The 9,405-nt window shown below is 38.2% G+C and overlaps 1 pseudogene; it reads left to right on the top strand.

Annotated features, from left to right (window-relative positions):
• The first annotated feature begins 272 nt into the window (after positions 1 to 272).
• LOC139043284 (olfactory receptor 2L5-like) lies at positions 273 to 1,211 on the top strand (annotated as a pseudogene).
• The last annotated feature ends 8,194 nt before the right edge of the window (positions 1,212 to 9,405 follow it).

The following is a 9,405-nucleotide window of genomic DNA, read 5'->3' as shown; positions in this document are numbered from 1 at the left end:
AATAAAGTCACAATTCAAATGTTGTTTTGAAATAATTTTAAGGATTTCTAAGAAAACACTTTGGCCACAAATATTTGCATATTCAAATTTCAATGTCTGGATTAGAAAATAAGATTTTTTTTCTTTCAAATGGATAAGTTCAGTTCATTTAAGAGCCATAAAATTTTATGTAATACACAGTCTGACTACAATAATAAGTTAAAAATAGCTTATAGTTTTGTACTTAACTTACTCTCTTGTTTGACTCTAGGAAAAATAATATCAGCTCCCCTATGGAAAATTATAATCAAACATCCACTGATTTCATCTTATTGGGGTTGTTTCCACCACCAAGAATTGGCCTGTTCCTCTTCATTCTTATTGTTCTCATTTTCCTAATGGCTCTGTTTGGCAACCTGTCCATGATTCATCTCATCTTCCTGGACACCCAGCTCCACACACCCATGTACTTTTTACTTAGTCAGCTCTCCATCATTGACTTGAATTACATCTCCACCATTGTTCCAAAAATGGTTTCTAATTATTTCTTAGGAAAAAAGTCTATCTCCTTCATTGGATGTGGGGTTCAGAGCTTCCTTTTCTTGACTTTAGCAGTTGCAGAAGCACTGCTCTTGACATCTATGGCCTATGATCATTATGTAGCTATTTGTTTTCCTCTCCACTATCCCATTCATATGAGCAAAAGAGTATGTGTGCTGATGATAATAGGATCTTGGACCATGGGCTCTATCAACTCTTGTGCCCACACCACATAAGCCCTCCAAATCCCGTACTGTCAATCCAGGGCCATCAACCATTTCCTCTGTGACATCCCAGCCATGTTGACTCTGGCCTGCATGGATACCTGGGTTTATGAGTATACAGTGTTTGTGAGCACCACCCTCTTCCTCGTGTTGCCTTTTATTGGTATTGCATGCTCCTATGGCCAGGTTCTCCTTGTTGTCCACCACATGCACTCACCAGAAGGGAGGAAGAAGGCCAATTCGACCTGCAGCACTCACCTCACTGTGGTGACTTTCTATTATGCTCCATTTGTTTACACTTATCTGCACCCAAGATCCCTCAGATCTCCAACAGAGGACAAGGTTCTGGCTGTCTTCTACACCATCCTGACCCCAATGCTAAACCCCATCATCTACAGCCTGAGAAACAGAGAGGTGATGGGGGCCCTAAGAAGGGTAATTCAGAGAATCTGTGCTGTAAAAACGTAGGCAGAGCTTTTTGCATGTGTAGCCAGGACTTGGATACAAGTTCATGTATCAGTGTACAGTAATTAGAATTATTATTTTATGCCTAGAGTGCAAGAACTAAAATTAGAGCAGAAGAAAATCACTCATGTCTGGACAAAATTATTTTGCAATAAACTAATCATTTCAACCCTTATCCTTTGTTCTTCATGGTGCATTTTCACATTAACTTCAAATTCATTTCCAAATGCATTTATTTTTTGCTGATATGCTGTCAGTGAAAATGGTTCTTGGTCATGGAAAGGAAAATGGAAACTGTCTAACTGAAATTGTCATTCAGCATAGAAGTTTTACCACTTTCAAATAAGTCTAAAACAGAAAAATAAGTGTTTCCTGAATGTCAAGATCTAACTGAAATTCAGAAGACTTCTTAGTCTTCTCACGGTAGACCCATAACTTACCAGTTAATCTTTCTTTCAATTTAGAGAGACTTATTACAGGGACTTAGCTGAAACTTCAGCAGGGATTCGGACTTCTCTTTCTTGTCTCTTTTAGGGTGATGAATCCTAGGGAAGTGATTTAACATCAGGAGTACATCAGGATCAACAATGAAAACTTGGAGGTGCTAACAAAAGTCAAGGAAATTGTGAAGTTAATTTTAAGAGGAGTGTTTCAAAGGTTTTGTCAATTAATGGGAATTAGGAATATCAAGGACATTCCCACAATCGCCCATGACATTCTGCACACACAAAGTTTACATCCTAAGTAATGTTAAAAAACAAACTCAGTTGGGGGCCGGCTTGGTGTCTCAGTGGTTAAGTTAGCACATTCTGCTTTGGCGGTCCAGGGTGCACCGGTTTGGGCCCTGGGTATGGACCTACACACTGCTTGTCAAGTTATGCTGTGGCAGGCATCCTACCTATAAAGTAGAGAAAGCTGTGAACGGATGCTACCTCAGGGCCAGTCTTCCTTAGCAAAAAGAAGAGGATTGACAGTAGATCTTAGTGCAGGGCTAATCTTCCTCAAAAAAAAAATTCAATTGAGTAAATTTTACAGATTTTATTGGCTTTATTCAATGATTCATGAATCTGAAAACATCCCTTCTAGCATCCCACCTAGACAGGAAGAAGCTCTGAAGACCTATACAAAAAGACAGACCTTTATAGTCAGAAGGAGGTGGGACAAGGAAGTTATTCTTAAAAAGAGCTGATTGGTTCAGGCAAGGTCAACTTCCCTTGGGGGATGGCGGGGTCCATCAGGTGGCTTACCTCGCTAGTGCTGACCAGTTAATTCCAGACTGAGTGGTTTGAGAATCTAGTCCTTGGAGAGGTTGAAACTGTAATTAAGTTAGGTATATGTCTTGGCTTGTTGATGGGGACTTAGCACAAGTGACTCCATTCTGGACCTGTTGTCTCTTTTGTAACAGTAGCCACTGCTACTCTTGTATTAGATAATATCTCAGATGAGATTTTCTTCTTCATTTACTACTTCTTATAGGTTTCTCTGAAATAGGTTGAGAAAAGTCAATATCTATGTACAAATTTGAGTCACTGATAATATGGGTCAGTTACTATCCTAAACAAGTCCCACTTTTATGGCCAATAAAAATCCCTCAGCTCATGTAAACTTCCCCCCGGTTGAAGTGCTGCCACTGCTCATCAGTGATAACTGCACAAATGTTCTTTATCATCTCAGGTATGGCAGGGAGGGGAAAGGTCATACTCTACAGAATTTGAAGGGCACAGCACAAAATGAAAATATGAGGTCTCTTGTTCTAGAAGCACGAAAAAGTGATTTAGTGGTCCTAAAATGCAAAGTTTTTTCCTTCAAAATTAATTTATTAGCTATAAATGAAATACAAATTACAAACAATATTTCTTGTATCATGATTTTATATATAATAAATAGTAATACTTTATTATGTAATGCCTGTATTGGTCATAATATTTTTCTGGCTCACTTTTCTCCAAATTTATTTTCATCAAAATTTATACTTTTAAGAACTTCATTTGTTATCAATATAATTGAAAATATTGTCAGTCAATGATGGCAAATGCTAAGATGCAATTAACTTTTGATGATTTTTGATTTTGAGAAGCATCTGCTTAAGTTACCGAAGCTATTATGCATGCTTATACGTTGTGAAAATTTGGACTGAATTTCTGATGTTGTATCAAAATATAAATTTTACTACATGTGGAGCTGATGATTCTCATGAGAATTTTTTTCTAAAAAGATTTCTCTTATGAATCAAATTCAACTTAGCAATCCATATAAATCAATTTCATATAAATCAAATTTAATTTTAAATCTGAATTTAATCAATGGCTTTCTAATAATTCCTCTCAAATTTCTGGTAACTTGTGGACTTTGTATAAAAATTCGAAGTGTCCTCATGTTTCTAATGCCTGTTTATTCCTTTTATCATTGTATATTCAATTACAAGTGAAATGCATGCTATTTTTTGTTGTTGCTAATAACTGGCTTTTGAAACTTCAAGGGAAAGAGTTTTCTTTTCCTTCATTAATCTTTCATATCACATTTTAAATCCTCAAATTACCTTTAAATTTTGTTTACAATTCTAATCCTGTGGATGTTTCTTTTGCAATGTTGCAGTAGTTTCAAACCATTGATTCTGGACTCTTCGATGAATTCTGTGAGTCCCTTGTATGCTTCAGTGCAATGACCATGCGTACACGTTTATTTAAAAATTGCTTTCTATCCCCAAATCCCCACCCAGTACATAGTTGTATATTTTAGTTGTGGGTCCTCATGTGTACACTTTTATTTAAAATAATTTACTGGCAAGTTTGCTTCCTAAGCTACCTAGCATTTCCTGTTCTGGCACTCAGGTGAGATAGTTAATAATTTCTTAGGTGACAGAGGGATGGGCTCTGGGACTGAAGGATAAGTCAGCCCCTGCCCCCATCATAGGTCATTGCTGCTGCCAGGCAGAGATTCTCCTTTCTAATGGGCAGTGGCCACTTCCATCATTGTTGTTACACCTGTAGCTGCTGCTTTCATCGCTACCACCAATTAAGTTCCAGGTCTCAACCCAGCTACTCCCTTGGGGTCCTGTGGTGCTTTGAACACAGATGTGTGTGTGCACATGAGGAGGCCAGGCCAATTGCCCTTTGTGCATGCTGCCTTAGCCCACATGTGCAGGTGCTGTTGCTGGACAAAAACTAGCATCCTAATGCTTCCATATAACCTAGCTCCGCTGCTCAGGTGTATACTCCGAGATAAAGTTATTAACAATTTCAAGGTTTTAACAACAGAGCATTAAACCAAGAAAGAAACCTTTCTGAGCATGAGACACTATGCAAGCAAACAGGGCACATGCCCGGGAGGGCAGGCCTGAGAAGAGTAGAATGAATGAGCAGGAGAGGAATAATATCATGCAAATCAGGAAAATGATGAGAATGTCTGCTGTTTTTGTCATTTATCATCAGTGGAAATAATCTGATGGAGTGTCATGTTGAGCAGAGATTCCCAATTCAGACTCCTTACCTATTTCAAGTAGTGACTAAGGGAGGTAATCAGGAGATATGGATCAATTTTTTGCCCTGGAACACCATGGCCTAGGCGAAACCATGCCATATCTCTGGATGTAGTTTGTTCAAGAGCAAGATGGAATCATTTTGCCCTTTGGTATCAGTAAATGGTGTAGGAGAGGAAAAATAAGTTTCCTCTATGTTTCTATGTTCCTGGCTAAAAAATCCCCTGTAATAAAAGAAAGATTAACAGGAAACAAGCGCAAGTTTCGTAACATATGCATGCTATATAGATAGGAAAGACCCAGGAAAATCAGCTCCCTGAAATGGCCAAGTCTTCACCTTAAATATCATCTTTAGCTAAAGACGAAGATGTTGGGGGAAAGGGGAGGAGCAGTTAGGGGAGGTTACCAGGAAAGGCACAGTAAACAAGAGCATGTTCTTTCTGCAGATTTGAGCTGCCACTTTACTCCATTGATAAGAGTTTCTAGAGATCTGGTCATCCTCCACCACCTGGTTAAGAGAGGGAGAAACCCTTGCAAATGGAAATTTCCCTCATAAATGTAAATATCTCTTGCAAAAGGGTGACTTCTACTCCAGTTTTCACAAGTTGTTCTATGTCTGCTGATTCTTAAAAGTAACCAGCCTATAATGATCTTTATGCCAAAGAGGCACATTTGGGGGTGGCAAATTTTGCTTTCCTTTAATGGCATCATTAAAGTCTCTCTTACTAACTTTACTACAAAAGCAAGGATAATTCAAATTTTCGTGGCAACAAATCTGGAAATGAGGATTAATAGGTCAAAGCAAATACTGAGCACTCCAGGCTATTAGAAATGACCTTGAAATTCTTTATTCCAGTAGTCCCATGGCTCAGGAAAGTAGTAAACTAATTCCCACAGATATTGTGTCTGCACAAATGAAGAAGGCCATTCCTTCTCCCATAAACTCTTACCATTAGGAAGAGCAATATAGAAAGAAGACAAATTATTCAAATATTCTACCAGTATCTCCATTGTTTGTGAGAATCTACCCCAGATCATTTTAAAAACTGGACAATAAAGTCTCTCAGGATAGAAATACCCAAGTTGTCTTCAACTCACAGGGTTCCTGGCTCACTGTTCATTATGTCTCCTTTTAGCCATTTTTATTATCATCCAGTTGTTAACCAATAATTATTACCTTGTACTTCTTCTCCTTGTCTTTTACTGAGGAAGATAGACCCTGAGCTAACATCTGTGCTAATCTTCCTCTATTTTGTATGTGGGTCAGCACCACGGCATGGCCACTGACAAGTGGTGAAGGTCCATGCCTGGGAACTGACCCTGGGCTGCTGAAATAGATCACACTGAATGTAACCACTAAGCTATGGGGCTGGCCCCGTATCTTTCATTTCTTATTCATTCTTCAATTGTTTCATGACAGGAAAATGCAAATTTTAAAGCACATGGTCTCTATTTGGATGCTTTTATAATGCACATTGTGTGCATTGAGTTTTCTTATATATTAAGTTATCAAGGTTTGATTTACAGAAAGGGAAATTCTATTTCTCTTCCTATTTTTAGTGATGAGTATCTTTCTCAGACAATGAAGTGTGGGTGAATTGTGTGATAATATGGATTAAAGTAATAATTGCCTTCTTGTAATGTTTAGTTCAACCCCAACTACTCATTTAGTTGCATTCAAAATCTGGAATAAAAAAGACAGTTGTTATTTGGACCAAATGTCTTATCACTCACTAAATAATTACTGACTAATTGCTGCATTTTACGGGACACGAAGATGTATGTGTCATACAAACTGGGAGCCAATTTCACATTTCGGTCTTAACCTCCATCCTTTTGTCTTATTTCCATGAAGTCAAACAATCATGAAATCCTCTTCATTTTCTCTCCTAAATATTTTTAAATATATTTTTTCCTCACCTATCACTGTAATCACTTGCTCCAAAGTGCACTCCAAACATTAGGAATTATCCTGCTTGTAATGATTATAGTGGTCTCCTTGGTGTTCTGTCTTATCTCAAAGGTTTTAAATGCATATTTGCAGCAGCTAACCGCCAAAGAAATGACACGCTCCCAAGACCCCATTCCTGTTTCACTCTGTGATTATGTTGATGACCTGCTCTTGGAATTGGAAGGGAGTTTGAGATGGAAGAGCGTAGTGTCTGCCCTTGTGACAGAAATAGCATCTTTAGGTCCTATTTTTCAGGATAATGATTGGGGATGTAAATAATGGTGGTTCCTTGGAGGCACTTATAGTTTAATATTTCTGTAAGAGCAGAATCTAAAATTTAAGAGAAAATAAACGATGCTTTCAAGGGTGCAGAGTACAATTCTCTGGAAGCAGTGGCTGTGTTAGTGGTTTCCATTTTCCTGCACTTTCAAATATTTACCCAGCATCACTACAATTGAATGTCCAAGTGGATTTGGACATTTGTACTTTAGAAGATATTTCTATGCAAAGCTTCAACTATATTTGGAAAAAGTCCATATCCCTTACCTTGACCCGTCTGTGAAGCTTCTTTGATCTGCATGTCCTAACTTTCTCCCACTCACAGCTTCCTGCTGCTCTCTTTCCTCAGTCATTTGAGGTCTTTGAGAGTTCTTTCCCTGAGGTTGACATGACCAGTCTCTTCTTCATGTCAGGGTGGCCTCCCTGATGATTCTATGTGATAAATCTCCCTGACTTCATCAATGCCCAGTGTGACTATATAATGTGGGCTTTAGGTGTTTATCGCTCACACTGACATTTGGGCTCCACATGGTCAGAGGCTGTATCTCCTTGTCCATTGTTTTACCCACAGTAACAAGAATGATGAGCATCACACAAAAGTGCTCAGTACGTACTTTGAATTAATAAAGAGTAAATGGAGGCGAATGAATTTCCATGAAATCCTCCCAATTGCTTGTGCCTGGTGCGAACCTTGGAGGCTATTTTTTTCAGTTTGTCATTATCTCATCAGCACCTATTGTTGTTACTGTTGTATAAAAGTGAGTTGATTGTTGAATGTCTCCAGGATATAGTTGGAAATAGTGTATTTTTTACTAAATGAGAAATTGTATCATTGGTGATTTTTAGAGGGTAAATCAATGGTAGAAAGACCTGAACACCAAAGCCAAAACCCAAAAATTAATCCCAGAGGTCATATGAAGAGCAGGAAAACGTACATACATTTTTTTTTAATCCAAGAAGAAAAACAGGCTCCAGGAAAGCAAATAAATGAATTGTATCAAAGACTGAGGAGTCTGACTCACATTTCATTGCTCATCTGAAAGGGAAAGGGAGACAGAAGGGGATGAATCCCGACTTTTGTGTAGAGAAATTATCTCGCTATTTCTTCCTTCAGATGTTTCATGCAGCATGTTCACAATTTTCTTAAATTGTATCACATTTCAATATGCTCAGTTGAGTCCACAAATAACACAATACAGATATGTCCCTAGCATTTGCATGCCATATCACCCCATTCTTCTCTGGGAGGCACTACATAATGTGTCTTTTTCTACACCATCAAGCAATTAACTCAATTTTCTCCAGACACTGATTAGGTGTCCTACAAATTTAACTAAATTCTGACACTATTAACCTAAGGATACCATCAGATTCCACAGGTTTAGGGTTCAGTCCAAAAAGGCTGTCCCCACCTTAGATGCCAATCACAAGTCCAAGTGCCAGTGCTTCTGACCTGTGACCTATAAAATGGAGGTGCCCATGAGCCCCTCCTCATTTGTGATTAATCTGCTAGAGTAGCTCAAAAAACTCAGGAAACTGCTTTACTTACTAGGTTATAGGTTGATTACAAAGAATATTAAAGGATATGGATGAACAGCCAGATGAAAAGATAGATAGGGTGAAGTCTTGAAGGGTCCTGAACAGAAGAGCTTGGGGCTCTGCGTCTGGAAACATTCCACTTCATCAACCTAGAAGATCTCTAACCCCAGTCCTGTTGTGTATAAAAAAGGTTTTACTACTGCTATTTTACTGATACACTTAAAGGTACTTCAAACTATGAAGGGGGTTATGTAGGAGTTTTAATGGTCATAGAAAAGAATGAAGGCTTGAAAGAGTCCATCCTTCAAACTCTCCATTCACTGCCCAAGTTCACACTGCCAGTATCTTTCCCTGGCTTCTTTAATACCTTTTAAAGTGTTTTTGTGACTAGAGTCTGTTTCAAACTTATATTATATCCTATACAGTGTCATCCAAGTTTTTTTTTTCTAAAATACAAATGTGATAGTTTCATTCCACAAGCTATAATTTTCTATTGAATGCACAAGACTTTCCAAACTTAGATTCATATTCCACTGCTTCTAAAGGTACATTATGTCTACTTTTACCTGTTTGCTATCCCAAAATGTGTTCCTCTTTGGCTTGAGTATTTTTGAGAATAAAAGACTAAGGAAGAAACTTTGACCTTCCCCCTAACTGCCTGTTCCAAAGAGGAGCGACCAACACAGATAACAATAGTATTATATGAACTAGATGTGGTGGACAGGGAGGAAACTAACAAGGCCCATTTCATCAGTCTTCCCATTTTCCATCGTCTTTGCAAGGTATGGCAAACATTTGTCTATTTAACTTTTGCCTTTCCAGCTACATGTGTATTGCCTTCCTTTTCTTTGAAGTCCCAAACCAATACCACAAACATCACCTTCTGTCTTTAGCTGAAGATTGTATTTAAGTGGGGGCTTTGGCTATTCTGGTGAGTTACTCAGTTTTCC

This window comes from Equus asinus, unplaced genomic scaffold (assembly GCF_041296235.1).
Source record: "Equus asinus isolate D_3611 breed Donkey unplaced genomic scaffold, EquAss-T2T_v2 contig_197, whole genome shotgun sequence".
Lineage (NCBI taxonomy): Eukaryota > Metazoa > Chordata > Mammalia > Perissodactyla > Equidae > Equus > Equus asinus.
The sequence above is the reverse complement of the archived record's forward strand: the minus strand, read 5'-3'. Positions and strand labels throughout refer to the sequence as shown.